General features: G+C 38.8%; 1 long non-coding RNA gene across 1 annotated transcript; it reads right to left on the bottom strand.

The window, feature by feature from the left end:
• Positions 1–991: 991 nt before the first annotated feature.
• LOC141407595 (uncharacterized) lies at positions 992–2,467 on the bottom strand. Its single transcript, XR_012417228.1, has 2 exons — positions 2,339–2,467; positions 992–1,261 (listed from the first exon to the last, which is right to left on the bottom strand). It is a non-coding gene; the product is annotated as an uncharacterized lncRNA (long non-coding RNA).
• Between the last annotated feature and the right edge of the window lie 17,008 nt (positions 2,468–19,475).

Here is a 19,475-nt window from a genome sequence, read left to right as displayed (position 1 = left end):
GGCTTTGTTTACCTACTTAAGCCTCAGCAATGGAGGGCGCCCCTCCCCCAGCCTTGCTGCTGCCTTGCCGCGAGATCACAGACTGCTGTGCTAGCAATGAGGGAGGCTCCGTGGATGTGGGACCCTCCCGGCCAGGTGTGGGATATAATCTCCTGGTGTGCCTGTTTGCTTAAAGCGTAGTATTGGGGTAGGAGTTACCCGATTTTCCAGGTGTTGTGTGTCTCAGTTCCCCTGGCTAGGAAAAGGGATTCCCTTTCCCCTTGCACTTTCCATGTGAGGCAATACCTCGCCCTGCTTCAGCTCTTGCTGGTTGGGCTGCAGCAGCTGACCAGCACCGATTGTCTGGCACTCCCTAGTGAGATGAACCCAGTACCTCAGTTGAAAATGCAGAAATCACCGGTCTTCTGTGTTGCTCGCACTGGGAATTGCAGACTGGAGCTGTTCCTATTCAGCCATCTTGCTCCGCTCCCCTTCTTTCTGGTTTTTATCTGGGGATATTCCATTTCTTTTTACAGACCTCAAAGGGCTTACAAGTGTACTTTTGCAGATTCTACTAAAAGACTGTTTCTGACCTGCTGAATCAAAAGAATGGTTTAACTTTGTGAGATGAAAGCACACGTCACAAAGCAGTATCACAGATAACATCTTTCTAATTTATATCAGGGGATAATCTATTTTTCACTATAGGTTTCACTGGGCTCCTAAATGTTCCTTCACAATTTCTACAAAAAGACTGATTCCAACCTGATGAATCAAAAGAATTGTCTATCTTTGTGAGATGAATGCACACACCATAAAGTGGTTTCAATGATAACTCCTTTCTAGTTTTTAATCTGGGGATATTCACTTTTTCCTTATAGGCCAAAAAGGGCTTACAAATGTCCATTCACATATTCTACAAGAAGAGTTTTTCAAACCTGCTGAATCAAAAGAAAGGTTTAATTCTGTGACACAAATGAATGTATCACAAAGTGATTTCACAGATAGCTTCTTTTTAGTTTTTATCAGGGGGTATTTTGTTTTTCACTATAGGATTCACTGTGCTCCAAAATATCCCTTAGCAGATTGTACAAAAAGAATTTTTCCAATGTGCAGAATCAAAAGAAAAGTATAACTCTGTGAGACACATGCACTCATCCCAAAGCACTTTCACAGGTAGCTTCTTTCTGGTTTTTCTCAGGAAATATATGGTTTTTCACTATAATCTTCACTGGGCTTCCAAATTTCGCTTTGCAGATTTTACCAAAAGACTTTTTACAACCTGCAGAATCAAAAAAAAAAAAATGGTTTAACTCTGTGAGATAAATGCTCACATTACAAAACGGTTTCACAGATAGCGTCTTTCTAGTTTTTATCAGGGGATACTGGGTTTATTTATAGACATCACTGGGCTTTCAAATGTTTCTTTGCAGTTCCTATAAAAATACTGTTTCCAACCTGTTGAATCAAAAGAATTGTTTAATTCTGTGAGATGAATGCATGCATCATAAAGTGGTTCACTGATAGCTTGTTTCTAGTTTTTAACACAGGATATTCTGCTTTTCCTTATAGACCTTAAAGGGCTTTCAGATGTTTCTTCACAGATTATTTAGAAAGACTCTTTTCAGCTGCATGAAAGGAAACGTTTAATTCTGTGAGATAAATGCACACATCACAAAGTGATTTCACAGATTCCTTCTTTCTCATTTTTATCTGTACATATTCTCTTTTTCCTTATAGGGCTCAAAGGGCTTACACGTGTCCATTTGATGATTCTACAAAAACAGTGTTTCCACCTGCTGAGCCAAAAGAAATGCATAACTCTCTGTGACTAACGCACACATCACAAAGCAATTTCACAAATAGTATCCTTCTAGTTTTTATCAGTGGATATTCTGTTTTTCCCTATAGGATTCACTATGCTCCCAAATGTCCCTTCGAATATTGTACAAAAATACTGTTTTCTTTCTGCTGAATTAAAAGAAAGGTCTAACTCTGTGAGATAAATGCATATACCACAAAGTTGTTTCACACATAGCTTCTTTCTAGTTTTTATCAGGGAATATTCTGTTTTTCACTATGGTCTTCACATTGGCTCCCAAATATTTCTTCGCATATTCTACAAAACGACTGTTTCCAACCTACTGCTTCAAAAGAGAGTTTCAACTCTGTGAGATGAATAGATACAACAAAAAACGGTTTCACAGATAGCTTCTTTCTAGTTTTTATCTGTGGATATTCAATTTTTCACTATAGGCATCACTGGGCTCTCAAATGTCCCTTCGCAGGTTCTACAAAAAGACTGTCCCCAAACTGCTGAATCAAAAGAAATGTTGAACTCTGTGAGATGAATACACACATTTCAAAGTGGATTCACAGGTAGCTTCTTTCTAGTTTTTATCAGAAAATATTCGCTTTTTCCATGTAGGCATCAAAGGGCTTTCAGATGCCCCTTGGCAGAGTCTACACAAAGACTGTTTCCGACCTGCTGAGTGAAAAAAAGGTTTAACTCTGTGAGATGAAAACGAACATCACAAAGCAGTTTCACAGGTAGTTTCTTTCTAGTTTTTTTCTGGGGATATTCTGTTATTCACTATAGACTTAACTGTGCCCCCAAATATATCTTTGCAGTTTCTATAAAAAAAAAACTGTTTCCAAGCTGGTGAATCAAAAGAAAGTTTACCTGTGTGAGATGAATGCACATATCACAAAGCTCTTTTGCAGATAGTTTCCTTCTAGTTTTTCTTAGGAAATATATGGTTTTTCACTATATGATTCGCTGGGCTTTCAAATATTTCTATGCAGATTTTACAAAAATACTGTTTTCAACCTGCTGAATCAAAAGAAAGGTTTAACTTTGTAAGATAAATGCACGCATTGCAAAACGGATTCACAGATAGCTTTTTCCCAGTTTTTATCAGAGGATATTCAATTTTTCACTGTAGGCTTCACTGGGCTGCCAAATGTCCCTCGCAATTTCTACAAAAAGACTGTTTCCAACCTGCTGATTCAATAGAATTGCTTAACTCTGTTAGCTGAAAGCACACACCTTAAAGCAGTTTCATGGATAACTCCTTTCTAGTTTTTATCTGGTGATACTCTTTTCTTTTCTTTTCTTTTTATATAGGCCTTAAAAGGTTTTCAGATGTCCCTTCGTAGATTATACAAAAAGACTGTTTCCAACATGCTGAATCAAAAGAAAGGTTTAGTTGTGTTAGATCAATGAACACATCACATGGCACTCTCACAGATACCTTCTTTCTAGTTTTTCTCAGAAGGTATTCAGTTTTTTACTGTAGGCTTCACTGGGCTCTCAAATGTCCCTTCATATTTTTTACAAAAAGACTTTTTTCAATCTGCTGAATCAAAATATAGGTTTAAATGTGTGAGATAAATGCACACATGGCAAAGCGGTTTCCTCTATAGCTTCTTTCTAGTTTTTATCACGGTATATTCTGTTTTTCACTATAAGCGTCACTGGGCCCCCAAATGTCTCCTTGCAGTTTCTACAAAAAGACTGTTTCCATCTTGATGAATCAAAAGAAATGTTTACCTCTGTGAGATAAATGCATGCATTGCAAAGTAGTTTCACAGATAGCTGTTTTCTAGATTTTCTCAGGGGAATTTGATTTTTCACTACAAGCTTCACTGGGCTCCCAAATGTCCCTTCGTAGATTCTACAGAAACTGTTTGCAAATGGCTGAATCCAAAGAAAGGGTTAACTCTGTGAGATAAATGCACACATCACAAAGCAGTTGCACAGATAGCTTCCATCTAGTTTTTATAAGAAGACATTCGGTTTTTCACTATAGGCTTCACTGGGCTCACAAATGTTTCTTCACAGATACCACAAAAAGACGGTTGCCAACCTGCTGAACCAAAAGAAGAGTTTAACTCTTTGAGATAAATCCACACATTGCAAAGGGTTTCACACATAGCTTATTTCTAGTTTCTATCTGAAGATATTCACTTTGTCCTTATGGACCTAAAAGTACTTACAATTGTTCTTTCACAGATTGTACAAAAAGACTGTTTCCAACCTGCTAAATCAAAAAAAAGGCTGAACTTTGTGAGATGAATGCACACATCTCAAAGTGCTTTCACAGATAGATTCATTATATTTTTTCTCAGGAAATACATAGCTTTTCACTATACTCTTCACTGGACCTTCAAATGTCCCTTCGAGGATTCTAGAAAAAAACTGTTTCCATCCTGCTGAATCAAAGGAAAGGTTTAACTCTGTAAGATGCATGCACACATCACAATGCTGTTTCACAGATAGCTTCTTTCCAGTTTTTCTCAGGAAAGACACCCATTTTCACTATACACTTCAGTGGGCTCCCAAACACACCTTTGCAGATTTTACAAAAAGACTGTTTCCAAAATGCTGAATCAAAAGATTTAAATCTGTGAAACGAACGCACACATTGCAAAGTGGTTTCACAGATAGCTTATTTCTAATTTTTATCTGGAAATATCCATTTTTTCCATAGAGTCCTCAAAGGACTTTCAGATGTCCATTTGCAGGTTCTACAAAAAGACTGCTTCCAAACTGCTGAATCAAAAGAAAACTTTAAATCGGTAAAATGAATGCACACATCACAAAGCAGTTTCACAGATAGCTTCTTTCAAACTTAATATATCTAAGACCAAATTCCCAACCTTCCCCTTTTCATTTGTTCCATCAGCAGCCTTCACATTTGCTCAAGCAGAAATCTTAAAGTCATCCTTGACATCTGCTTCTTTCCAGTTTGCCAGGTCTGGATGGTAATACGTGCTTACGAAGGGCATCAGAGATTTTGAGAGGCCACTAGAAGCTGCCATTGCCAAGAAGAGGACAGAGAGATGGGCTTCCACTCTCTTTCCACCCTTTATCCAGAGGGGCCTGCTTTTACCTGTTTTATTTGTTTATGCTTTAACATCAGCTATTTTTGAACAAAGGGTTTCTTCTGTTTTCTGTTAATTTTTTTTTTTTTGAGATAGAGTATCACTGCCCAGGTTGGAGTGCAGTGGCGTGATCTCGGCTCACTGCAAGCTCTGCCTCCCGGGTTCATGCCATTCTCCATTCTCCTGCCTCAGCCTCCCAAATAGCTGGGACTACAGGTGCCCACCACCACACCTGGCTAATTTTTTGTATTTTTAATAGACATGGAGTTTCACTGTGTTAGCCAGGATGGTCTTGATATCCTGACTTTGTGATCCACCCGCCTCGGCCTCCCAAAGTGCTGGGATTACAGGTATGAGCCACCATGACGGGCCTCTTCTGTTAATTTCTTAATTTCTGTTTGGGAAAATAAAAGTAAATCTTATTTTGCTCTTTCACTTCCTCATAGATCCCTGCCCGCTTTGGAAAAAAGAGTATAAATAGAATTCATTCACTGGAAATATGAGGGATCCGAGGACCCTTGCTGGTAGAACGAAGGCAGTTATTAACCTCTCTGTGCTTGGCTTTTGTAACTGCAGAATAGTATCACAATTTTTATATTGGCATCTTTGTACAGATGATGATTTTGAAACAGCTGTTAAAACACCAGCTTCCATTTCACCTTGAAAGTGAAATACCAATGTTAAATAATGAAAAGAACCATCTCTTAGAATGCCTTTTGCATCTTTTATCAGCTACTGCATTTACTGAGATTAATAAATGTATCTGTCTATCAGCTTAATTCATTTGCTATAAAAGAATATAATCATTGGTAGACACATAGGAGAATTGTCTGGTTTGCCAGGCAGGCACACACAAAGGATGGACGAGGCATGAATGATCTACAACTACACACAGCTACATTGATACATCTTACAATGTTGAGTGGACGAAGTGAGACACAAAAGAGCGCATGCTGAATGATCCCATTTATGTAAAGTTCAAAAATAGGCAAAACGAATCTGTGATGTTAGAAGCCAGGATAATAAGTTATCCTTGGGTGGATGAGAAGTAGTGACTGGAAGGAAATAAAAGGTATTAGGGAGTTTCTGGGTGCTACTACCATTCTGTTTCTCTAGCTGGGTATTAGTTAACGATGGTTTTTTCATCGTAAGAATTCATTGAACTATACATTTAATGATTTGTGCACTTTTCTGTTTGTGTGTTACACTTTAGTAAACACGTTACATAAACAATTACTATGGTAAGAGTTGGGTGGAGAATTTGATTCTGTCTCCTGAGATAAGTAGGAATATGAATGTAGCTCTGAAACTCAGGCTTGGAACAGAATTGCCAAAGACTGTCCAGTGAGGATCATCTCAGAGGCTGGCACAGATTTGGGGCAGTAACAGTTATAATTATACCTATTTTAATTCTAAGCACCAAAGTAACAGGTGGTACTTGTTGAAAAATTGTACCAAAGGACAACTGTTAAGACGCACATACACACAATAGGAATATTCTGTCATGATTTTGATTGGGGTTTACTGTTTCTGTAAACAATTAAGGCAGCTGCTCGCTTTGAGTGATTCTACTGTTGAGTTTGGCAGGATGCCATATGCAATTATTGAGGATAATGACAAATGCTCCATGAACTATAAGTTTTAACAATCATACGTTCCTTGCTTCATGTATTTGTTGTTATTATTTACGATTTTGGGAAGGTTTCTAAGGATTTCTTTATAGAAAACCATCATTTAACAAAAGGCTTAATGCCACCAGTAGAAACAATTTTACTAGAATAAAACATGACTATTACATTCCGTATAATTAAATTAAATCAATAGATTTAGTTTACTAAATTAGATATTTAAAAATATATATTTAGTAATAGTTTCCAATCCTGGGTCTGCCATTTATTAGCTACGTGCCTTTGAGCCATTTGCTGGCCCCGTTTCAGCCTGTTTTCCTCAATGGTCTTGCTCTCACAGAGTTGTCATGAAGATTAAGTGAGATAACACACATAATTAATGTAGAACACCTGGCACGGGGTCTGCATCCAAAAACTTATTAAATTGTCACTCTCGTTTTTATTAATAGATTAACTACCACATTATTATACATGGTGAAACCGATCATTTATTCAGAAATATTCTGGTTTCAAACATAACATTTGAACAGGGAAAAGTCATAGAAATGCCATGAACTCAGCAAAATCCCTTTTAAAAAAACTTAAATTTGAGAAATTTCTATGTATTAATCAATTATTTTGGTGACTTCAAAAAAGACCACTTCTCTTAAGTACTAATGGTAAAAACAAACAAACAAAAAGATACAAGATAAAATAAAATAAAATAAAATTCTACCCAACTCATGGAATACTAGTGTTGAAAGGCAGCAGAATTTGAGAATTACTGACTGGTTTATTCATTTCTCCCCTACCATCTGTCAGATATCAACATGATCTCTTATAGCAGCCAGCTTTAACGAGCAAAATGTTCTTATCTGTTCTCTTCCTAGGGCTTTAAAGATTAGCACCTTATAAATTTTCCCTCTGCCTCCTTCCTTCTCTTTAGGGGGAAGGAGTGTGCATTAGTAAGAATAGTGGGCTTCAGATCTGAATCTTGGTGCTACTGGTATTAATTGAGTGAATCTGGCAAGTTGCGTAATCCCCCTGAACTTTCTTTTTGATATCTATTTGGTAAGCTTGCAAGGTAAAAATCTGATCATTGCAAGGTAAAAATCACATGTAATAGTTGTTTGCGTCTAAGCCCTAGGAAGCTCTGATACTCGTAAGGTAGAATAATCTATTTGAAATATCAATGAATATGTTTTTGTTTGTGGTACTTCCTCCTTAACCCTGTCTGATTGCTCACTTGGGCAGTCATATTATTGATTCAAGTGAGGTCTGGTAGAGCAGAAATGCAGAGAGAAAGAAAAGAGGCAATTTGTGTTATGAGTTTCAAAGTGCCCATTTTGAAATTGCAGAGATGATAGCTTGAGAAAAAAAATATCCTTAACAGCCTAGAATTCTAGGCACAAAAGCATAGATTTGGAATAATCCATGGATAGTCAGAGCCAGTTTTTCATCCTGCTTTGTTTCCTGGCCTCCAATACTGGGAACTGAAAGGGGAAGAAGAGAAGCAAGAGAGGAGAAGCAATAGAAATAAAAATTGGTTGACCTTTGACACTGTACCCTGCTATGTGTTCCCCAGGTCAATTTCTGAAGGATGGGGAGTATGCTGGAAAGCTCCATGAGTTTGGAGAATCCTAGAACTGAGGGCAACCTGTCTTGTTTTTTTTTATTTTTATTTATTTATTTTTTTGAGACGGAGTCTTGCTCTGTGGCCCAGGCTGGAGTGCAGTGGTGCAATCTCAGCTCACTGCAAGCTCCGCCTCCCGGGTTCATGCCATTCTCCTGCCTCAGCCTCCCGAGTAGCTGAGACTACAGGCACCCGCCACCACGCCCGGCTAATTTTTGTATTTTTAGTAGAGACAGGGTTTCACCATGTTAGCCGGGATGGTCTCGATCTCCTGACCTCGTGATCCACCCGTCTCGGCCTCCCAATGTGCTGGGATTACAGGCATGAGCCACCGTGCCCAGCCCTGTCTTGCTTTTAAGACAGACCTCTAGAAGGCAATAAATGTTATTGAGCTCCCTGGCACCCAGCAAGAGGAAGAAACAATACAGTAGAGGCAGCCTTGTAGTATCTCTGTGCCTAATGTGTCTTGGAGAGCTGCTAAGAGGTTGAGAGAATGAAACCAAGAGATACATTGTTGTAATGGGGTCACTGTCACACAACCATGAAATATTAGGCTCACAGACACTTTGAAGGGTGAGAAGAGTAGGGTTTATCGGGTGAAAAGAGAAAAAAGGGAAAATAGGGACTCTCAAAAGAGCAAGAGTCCTGCTAGTAGTCTTCCTGCCTCTCAGATTGAATCCCAGGTTCCACCTCGGAACAGGAGAGGCCAGCTCTTCCCCGCTGCAAATGGTGTGAACTTCCTGAGGCTTCACCCCCGTGTGCACTCCTCCCAGTGTGCAGGCCGGCTGGAAGTTCTTCAGTGACCTCTTTATACTTGGTTGTCTCAATATCAGGTCTTTTAATGAGAGTGAAGCAAACCTTGCAGTAAGTAGGAGACAGCCAAGATCCAATGGGAATATAGAAGTCCCAACAGAACCCAGCATGGACATTTGATGATGATGTTCTAATGACCAAGGACCGGATCCCCATAGCCCTACATGTCTTGACATTCAGATACTCTCCATGATTTAACCATGGCTGTGGGGAAATGGAGAGGAGATCCAAAATGGACAAAATAAACCATGAAACAACTGAGGATTGCCTAACATTGCAAAGATTAAATTTCCACCATCTAGCAGAATTGAGACACACAAAGAAATGTTCTTGACATGCTAGAAAAATAGACACATTTCCTACCCACTGAGTTCGAGGCCTGAAAATGTGTGCCCATCTACATTTATTTTCTGAACATAAAGAGTTATATGGAACTTCTACTCAGTTCCTTATGGAATTCTTATAGATGAAGCTAATTTTTCTGCTTGCAGCTTTTATGAGAACTGGAAATCTCATCCACAGGCTTGCACTGCTGCTCCCAGTAAAAAATGTTTTTTTTTCTTTGTGGTTGTTAGAGGCAGACAAATCCCCGCGCTGGGTTACCCCTCCAAAGTTTTCACCCTCGATCCCTCTCTTTAACACAAGTGTGAATTTGGCAGTGGACTTACCTGTTTCTGTAGACAACCTTGTTCGGGTACTTCTTTTCTCAAAAATCATGCCTAAGGACTTCCCTTGCAATAAAGGCAAATACTATAAATCAAGGACAAGAATGGAATTAAAATATATCTTATACATAAATTATGTTTAAAACATATTCTTTATTAGAAAATAAGTAATAACTACCATCAAATAAGTGTTTAAAATATTGTTTAAAAACTGAGTTTAGGCCAGGTACAGTGGCCAATGCCTGTAATCCCAGCACTTTGTGAGGCCGAGGCAGGTGGATCACCTGAGGTCAGGAGTTCGAGACCAGCCTGGCCAACATGAAGAAACCCCGTCTCTACTCAAAATACAAAAAAAAAAAAAAAAAAAAAATTAGCCGGGCGTGCTGGTGTGCGCCTGTAATCCCAGCTACTAGGGAGGCTGAGGCAGGAGAATTGCTTGAACCTGGGAGGTGGAGGTTGCAGTGAGCCAAGGTCACGCCACTGCACTCCAGCCTGGGCGACAGAGCAATATTCCATCTCAAAAAAAAAGTGAATATAAAATGTTTTTTAACATACTATACAAATGGGGGAAGAGAACAGTAATTCCAGAGCTTATTGACATGTAATTAGAAAGCAGTATTAATTGATCTGAGTTCATGTGAATTTTTTCCAAAGTATGTTAATATTTCATACTGGAACCACCTTCTTACTTAACGCCATTGAAATCCCCATTCAGTTTTCAATGACCTCGAAGGTGTTTGGTTTGGAGGTGTTTTCTCAGCTGGGAAAATGCTACTCTGTTACAACATGGGGCACTATGACTTCCACTTAGATCAATGATGAAGCCCTAGTGTTTTAGCTACACATTCATCATGCATCCTAATGGGAATACAAAGACTTTGCTTCTGGAAGTTATTTGAAAACAATCTGGAGAGTTTGAAATGTGGGGCGGGGCACTTCCTCCTTCCTCTTCTGTAGAAGGGCTTCCGGATAGAATGAGTTCTGGAACAAATAGATTCCTGCCAGCTAACCTCCCTCATCCACAAAGTGTCAAGAATATAGGCCTGGGCCTGGGGAGACCTTTTCTCCTTATTTCAGGTGTTTTATAGGAACATCAACCCATAGCAGTTGCAGTCACTCCTGTCCACAGTTTCTCTTAGGAGCTTGGAAAGCCAGCCAACTAAATAAAATCAAAGCCATGTCAAACTTTCTCAACCTGAAACCAACTCTTTAAAAAAGTTGAACAAGCTTGGAATATGAAAATGCTTTCACAATTAAGCAGTCTAAATGAAGCTACTGTATTAATTGTGTTTCAAAGATAAATTGCTCAAAATGCAGAATTAAGCTTATAGCTAAGAACCATATGCCATCTCTTCTCCTACCTGGATACCATTAATTGTTTCTTTGCTAAACTGAATGCTTTTTAAAACGCTGTCACATCATTGTGAATTTTTTGACATTATCCTAATGATTCTATATCTGATATGCATCCAAAATTAAAATTTGTCACTAGGAAAAAAAGGATCACTTTCTTCTTCTTCTTCTTTTTTTTTTTTTTTTTTTTTTTGAGATGGAGTTTCGCTCTTATTGCCCAGGCTGGAGTGCAATGGCATGATTTCGGCTCACTGCAACTTCCGCCTCCCAGGTTCAAGCGATTCTCCTGCCTCAGCCTCCCTAGTAGCTGGGATTACAGGCATGTGCCACCACTCCTGGCTAATTTTGTATTTTTAGTAGAGACGGGGTTTCTCCATGTTGCTCAGGCTGGTCTCGAACTCCCGACCTCAGGTGATCCACCTGCCTAGGCCTCCCAAAGTGTTGGGATTGCAGGCATGAGCCACTGCACCCTGCCTTAATTTTTGACTTGATAGAAAATACACAGAGAAAAGAAAAGGGGTATAAAAATAAAATCTTGACAGATCACCTGAGGTCAAGAGTTTGAGACCAGCCTGGCCAACATGGTGAAACTCCGTCTCTACTAAAAATACAAAAATTAGCTGGGCATGGTGGTGTGCACCTGTAATCCCAGCTACTTGGGAGGCTGAGGCAGGAGAATTGCTTGAACCCGGGAGGCAGAAGTTGTAGTGAGCCAAGATTGTGCCAATGCACTCCAACCTGGGCAACAGAGCAAGACTCCATCTCAATAAATAAATAAATAAAATAAAATAAAATAAAATCTTTTCAGACAAATGATTTCTTAGGTTCAATCCAGTTAATAATGAATTTCAGCATTTCACATGAAAAAAGTGCAATGACTTGTCATTCAATAACTGATTTTTATGCTCTTTTGTATGCCTGTATGCTCCATGATAATCAATTACCTTGACTGTAAGGGTTCATTACTTAGCTACTGTTTAAGAATTTTAATGTATTTTCTTTTTCCTCTTTTTTTGGGAAGGCTGCCTTTAAAAAGGCGGACTGATAGTAATGGAAGGTAAAAAGAAAATGTTACATACCTCTCCTTTCTGTTTTATCCTAAATTTCAGATCTGCTGATAGCCATAGCATATATTTAATTTCTTCTCCAGTAAAGTTTTTTAGAGTGAGAAGGTCATGGCCCTTCAGCTGCACTTTATTATGTAGTGGTTGTCCACACCTATAAAAAGAGATTTAAAAAGGAGAAATATGTATTTCAGAAAAAGCCCATGTACTATGGTGATTCATTGTTTTATTGTTGATAAAGCATTCTTTTTCTTTTCTTTTCTTTTCTTTTTTTTTTGAGACAGGGTCTCACTCTGTGGCCCAGGCTGGAGTGTGGGACAATCTAAGTTCACTGTAGCCTCTGCCTCCCAGGTTCAAGTGATTCTCCTGCCTCAGCCACCCAAGTAGCTGAAACTACAAGCACACGCCACCAAGCCCGGTTAATTTTTGTATTTTTACTAGAGATGGGGTTTCTCCATGGTGACCAGGCTGGTCTCGAACTCCTGATCTCAAGTGATCCGCCCACCTTGGTCTCTTGATAAAGCATAGCAAATGCTTTATCTTTTTATTCTTGATAAAGCACAGCAAATCACATATAACCTCATGTGTCTCTGCAAAGTGTTAATGCATTGAAATTTGATATGGCCATCATTTATATTTTATATGTCCAGTATTTTGGATGTTTGACAGAAAAAAAAAAATTTGCAAAAAGAGATTGAATTCTTATTTGTTTGAAATAGCCACATGAGTGGCTTTGTCACTTACTAGTCATACAACCTAGAGCAATTTACTTACCCACTCTCTGCTTCTAAATTTCTCACCTAGAAAATTACTATACTAATCTTATAGAGTTGTTGTGAAGATAAAATTATTTAATACATGTAAAGCAGACATTGTCTGGAATATAATAAGCATTTGATAACTTTTAGCTATTATTATCAAAATCATTAGGCTGTACAAGCAGCATTTGTAATGCACAATAGAAAATAACTTCATATTTTCCCCCTACTGCCCTTCAAATCTGTTCTTGGGGCTTGTTCTTTTTATCCCTGGATGAAAATACAATGGACACTGTAGCTTCTCTACTAACTCAGAAAATTACAAAATGCCCTCTGCTTATTTTACTACCTCAAAGAGTCTCAGTAAAATAACATGTAACAAAAATATGATAATAATAATAGTGATTAAAAAAAAAACTTAAGAAATTTACTGCAGGTTAACACCTTTTCCCTTCCAGCTTATGCCTGATTAAAGCTGGCCTCCTCTATGGGGAAAGAGGGGTCAGTGTGCTATTTCCTCTGTTTCCTTCCTTTCAGTTCCTCGAAGTGAAGCCAAGGGAAGATGAGGAGTTAAGAGCCAGCAAAAGCCTGGTTCTGCTCTAGCAATCTAGCATTGGTGCAGGTGTTTCAAACACCTGACTGTCTTGTGGAGTGTTTTTGGAGGTCCTTTGGAGAACCCCCCCTTATCATTAGGAATTGCTCATAGCAGTCTTTGATGCAGACAATTACATTTCCTCTGGCATCCAAGGGAACACATCCAGCCTCTATTTTGCTGAGATTTCCTCCACCCCTCCAGGAGGTCTCTTGGTCATGATCTGAAACAATACCATGCTAGGTCTTTTTTTCTCATTCCCTATTGGTTCACGGGAAGGTCTTCACATTCTTTGCTCTAACAAGTGTCAGGTCCATCCTGGTATAGACTCCATCTTTTTCTGCTATTAGAACAGCTAACTAGCCTGTCCTCCCTACTTTAAATTTCTCAGGTATCGTCCTGACATCAGTTTACTGTGGGCCCTAGTGGAGCCATTTCCTTGGGCTTGAAGTGAAGGAAGAGTATCCCCTTCATGGGGGAGGGGGCATATGATACACAATAGAAACACTCACTATAAATTATCTTCTGATTTCCAACCCCTTTCTTGGTTTCTGCAACACATTTTATAAGCTGAAGGTGGTACCCAAGGGATTCCAAACTGAATTTTGTCTATTTCCTTTGCAATTCCATTTGTAGTGGTCTAGCATCTCACTTTAGAATGAGAGAAGAATCAGTATCTACTGGGCCTGGGCCTGGGCAGAAACCAAAACTGAAAAATATTGATTTTAACATTTTGTTATATTGTTATGACAATAATTGTTATTTGCGGTAATCAGTCTGTAAAATAAGCATCATTTTTCTCTCATCATTCCCAGTGTCATCTGTGTTTAACAATAATTGGTATTTTCTACCATTCGAAATCATAAATAGCCAAAGGCAAATTGTGGTTCACCACATGTACTAAACATTAATTTTACTAGAAGTAAAATAACTGTCACAAAATGATCATGCTTTAATTCTAACCTAATAAGAGAGCTTGTGCTACTTGGGATGAAGAGTTAATCATCTGTTGGGATTTATGGAGGGCTTTTTGCAATGGTAATAAGCTTATAGGTGGGAAAATCACAAATTCACTCAATTTGTTGTTTCCACTGCATGATGTCAGTAACTTAGACAAGTGAATATTGCACTACATATGTTTATTGCAGAGTTGATTGGTTCATTTAATGTTCAGTAGGTGAATAGATATTTTTCGGTAGACATTTTGTGAGACTGAGCCCTTTAGAGGTCTAGTTAATAGGGAAGAGAATTTCCATAAGGATTGAGAGTTTCTGGGTTGGTTGGCTAATTGGTTGATTGACTGATTTTTTTTTTTTTTTTTTTTTTTTTTTTTTTTTTGAGACAGAGTCTTGCTCTGTCACCCAGGCTGGAGTACAGTGATGTGATCTCGGCTCATTGCAACCGTCACCTCCTGGGTTGAAGCGATTCTTGTGCCTCAGCCTCCTGACTAGCTGGGATTACAGGCACCTGCCACCACACCGGCTAATTTTTGTATTTTTAGTAGAGACGGGGTTTCATCATGTTGGCCATGCTGATCTCAAACTCCTGAGCACAAGTGATCTGCCCACCTCAACCTCCCAAAGTGCTGGGATTACAGGTGTGAGCCACCGCACCCAGCCAATTGACTGATTTAATCTAAGACATTAGTGACATATTCAACTACAAATAGAAATTAGTGTTTTCAGCTTTTTTTTTTTTTTTTTTTGAGACGGAGTCTCGCTCTGTCTCCCAGGCTGGAGTGCAGTGGCCGGATCTCAGCTCACTGCAAGCTCCGCCTCCCGGGTTCACACCACTCTCCTGCCTCAGCCTCCCGAGTAGCTGGGACTACAGGCGCCCGCCACCTCGCCCGGCTATTTTTTTGTATTTTTTTTAGTAGAGACGGGGTTTCACCGTGTTAGCCAGGATGGTCTCGATTTCCTGACCTTGTGATCCGCCCGTCTCGGCCTCCCAAAGTGCTGGGATTACAGGCTTGAGCCACCGCGCCTGGCCCAAGTGTTTTCAGCTTATATGTAGAAACAAAATTTTGGTTAACATTCCTGTTTCAAAGATGTATTATTGTCTTTGACTTTTAAAAATATGTGAATCATAGGCTCTCCATTTACGGAAATTTCTTTAAAGCAGTGGTCCTCAACTTTTCAGTACGTACCTCTAACAGTAAAAAATTTTAAACATGGATTCATAATGTATGTTTTGTTTGTTTATATGTGCTGCTATACTAAAAGATTATGTACATAACAAAACATAAACGAAAATAAAAATTTAAAAAGTTTAGACTAAGAAGAACCAAATATTTTATTTTATTTTATTTATTTATTTTTGAGACGGAGTTTCGCTCTGTCGCCCAGGCTGGAGTGCAGTGGCATGATCTCGGCTCACTGCAACCTCTGCCTCCCGGGTTTATGCCATTCTCCTGCCTCAGCCTCCCGAGTAGCTGGGAATACAGGCATGTGCCACCACGCCCAGCTAATTTTTGTATTTTTAGTAGAGACGGGGTTTCACCATGTTGGCCAGGCTGGTCTCGAACTCCTGACCTCAGGTGATCCACCCGCCTCAGCCTACCAATGTGCTGGGAATACAGCACGTGAGCCACCACGCCAGGCCAAGAACCAAATATTTTAAAAATAAGTTTGTAGATATACAAAGACACTTTGCTGGCTAAAGAAGTTTCTAGACAGCCCTTCATTTTCTTCCTTCTACTGAAACCCTAGTAAAATGCTTACACAACTGTGCCCAATATCTCCATCGTAGTCAGCAATTTGATAACTTTGGAAGTAAGGCATTTAGGCAGAAAATTTGTATTTACATACAAATTTTGGTTATGTGTTTTCTTCTGATAATATTAATTAGTAATAATATTAAGCAACACTTGGAATACCAAGTACTGATAATGTTAAGGAGTAAACACTGACTAATATTCATGCATTTTTCAGGGTCAACTGAAATCTTCTGGGGATTGTAAAACAGATTTGCATATGTGGCCTGAAATGAAGGCACGGCAGCTTAACCTTTCTCAATTCACAGTTAGGGCAGATTTGAAAATACTTTTCTTCTGGCATAAGATCCAAGCAACATAAAATTACAGAAAATAAACCTTCTTGACTACATGTCTTACAATAACACATTAATATTCCTTGGCTTAAGACTTCCTCTAATATTATTTTAAAAGGGGAAGAATACTTTGCTGGAAAACCCCACTCCCTCTGTTTCAAGGAATTTGGGAAACATCACTGTAGCTGTTGAACTCACATCCATCAACCACAGGAAAAACCACTCATGAACTAATTTTGAGGCTTTCAGTTTTTTGCCTTGAGTAAAACATTTTACTCAGACTCCTGGTTATTTTGGAGCCCACAAAAGCTGAGTCTCCAAACTGCTATACTTAAAGGATTCAATACCGTCCCCTATTCTCAGCCTCTGCGGGATTTTGTTGTGTGCTCTCACTTCTGAATGCTCATAAGACTACAGGTTTTATTTAAGAGAATGTCGTAGATCTTAGAATTGTGTCGTTCTTGTTGAATCTCAGAGAAATAGAAGTGGAAATGAAAGTTTTGCAAAGAACTAAACTTTTTCTCCCCAGTTTCCATAAAAGGAAACAGGAAAGAGGAGGACCAAGAATACCTTACCTTTTACTACTCCAAAAGCTCCAACTTCCAGTTCTTATTATCCCCAGTAGAAGACAGACTGGAGGAAGTAACAAGTTTCTGGGGCTTCCTCAGCTTTTGTCCTACATACTTAGAAGTTTCTAAGTTGGAGGTGAAATTAAGCTTGTAGTTAGGGTTAGGGTTAATGTTCTGCTGTGGGTTTGCATCGTGAGATGCTGCTGTTTCTATTTCTCCACTGACAGAAGATTTGAACATAAAGGTAGAAAGAACACATAAACATCCTGCTTGAACCTTTCCTTTTTGTCAAGGCCTTTGATTTTCAAATGTATATAGAACAGAAACTTTTATTTCAATATTTTTTCCCTTGGACTACAAGTGATCGGAAAAATCTCTCTTTCTGACTCTAGACTTTCCATGGCAGCAGCTGATAATGTTGCCCTCACTCTTGCTGCCCTCAAATCACATCTCCAATAAATGTTAGCAGACAACCTTCCCCCACCCCAGAGTTTCCTTGTGCCCCTTTGTGTTTTTGTTTGCTGGTTGGTTTTGCAGTAAGGACACTTAACATGAGATCTAGTCTCCTAATAAATTTTGAACTGCACAACGCCATATTGTTAACTATAGGCACTAAGTTGAACAGCAGATCTCTAGAATTTATTCATCTAGAATAATAGAAAGTTTATATCCATAGAAAAACTCCCCATTTCCCCCACTCCCAACTTCTGACAATTGGTATTGTCTGATGTTTTAAATTAGAATCTATGAGTTTGGCTATTTTTGATTCTTATATAAGTAAAATCATATCGTATTTGTCCTTCCTGGCTTATTTCACTTAGCATAATGTCCTCCACAGTTTTTTTTTTTAAATAACACAGGCAATTTTTAATTTGCATGGTAGTGTGTGGGACTGTGAATAGCCATTAAATCTGAAACCATGCAAAGTAACCTTAATATTTAGCGGGAAAACTGTAATTGTTCTGTGACTTTTAAAAAATTGTCAGAACATTAAAAACTTTTTGTCAGCTATAAATGTGTAGGGAAGTGAAAAATAGTAAAACTGATGTATTTTTTAGTACAATGCAATTTAAAACATTAGAAGCATTGAGAATTATAGTGTTTTATTTCCTTGTAAAACTCTATCAAGAGTAATTTGAACAGTGCTTGCTTTCTCATCATAGAACTTATGGTATAGAGCAAGCATCTTTTCTATGTTGTGATAAACTGTCATAATTCTTTCTAAGTTTGGATAAACTTTTAACATTTTCCTTTGCACTTTGAACGCTATGTAATATCTCTGAGAGTTCCTTTAATGTGAAGTGTTTTGCTGGTGTTACTTCTCCTGGGACATCTTCATCCTTTTTGTCACAACCACCTTCTGCAGTTATGTCAATAACTTTATCTTCACTAAGTTCCTCTGGCTGTATATCTACAGTCTCTCAAACAGCAGCAGGGTAACAATCACATAATCAGCTGTTTCTTCCATAACTCGATTTACATTCAATTCAAATTTAACTTCCACTGCTATCACTTTTTTTTTTTTTTTTTTTTAACGGAGTCTCACTCTGTCGCCCAGGCTAGAACGCAGTGGTACAATCTCAGCTCACCACAACCTCTGTCTCCCGGGTTCAAGCGATTCTCCTGCCTAAGCCTCCCAAGCAGCTGGGATTACAGATGTCTGCCACCACGCCCAGCTAGTTTTTGTATTTTTTATTAGAGACGGGGTTTCGTCATGTTGACCAGGCTGGTCTTGAACTCCTGACCTCAGGTGATCCGCCCACCTCAGCCTCCCAAAGTCACTTTTTATTTCTCTGCTGCACTTTCATGTACTGCACTGTCATTATCCATTTTTGTAAAATGTCCATGGGTTTATCACTGGGAGAAAAGGAGGCAGCACAGCTATACTCTTTGCTGTCTGTATGCAAACTGTATGACAGATGCACAGTGACCAATCACCAACAGACTTTAAAAGAAGTGATGTAATTGGTCACTGATCATGATGTACTGTGTATGTGTTAGTTACATGGTGATTTGTAGACTGAAGAGTTAGCAATGAAGTTTTTGCTTTATGAATTACTTATAATTAATATGCCACGATGACTGAAATTTGAACTGTGTTCGTAGTGGCCTAGTGTTATTAACTAAACTGTGGTAATTGAAATTTGTTCACGTTGGGATCTTGCAAAGGAAGGGCTGCCTCTACTCCAAAAGTTTTCCGATCACAGGACTCTGATATACCATTCCCTCTGTCCAAAACACTCCTCAGTTCTCAAAGCTGGCTCCTTCTCATTCTCAGGCTGTAAGCTTAAATATCACCTCCTAAGAGATTCCTTTCCTGACTCTACTATCTAAGTAGTCTTCACTTTACCTTCATTTTGTTTGTAATACTTATCACAATTTTAACATAGATTTATGTGTTTATTTATTGCTTACTTTTACTCTTCTCACTGGATTACATATGATCCACAAATAGCAGAGACCTTTCCTGTTTTATTCACTAATATATACCCAGTGCTTGGTACAGT

Source organism: Macaca fascicularis, chromosome 9 (assembly GCF_037993035.2).
Source record: "Macaca fascicularis isolate 582-1 chromosome 9, T2T-MFA8v1.1".
NCBI classification, from domain to species: domain Eukaryota; kingdom Metazoa; phylum Chordata; class Mammalia; order Primates; family Cercopithecidae; genus Macaca; species Macaca fascicularis.
The sequence above is the reverse complement of the archived record's forward strand: the minus strand, read 5'-3'. Positions and strand labels throughout refer to the sequence as shown.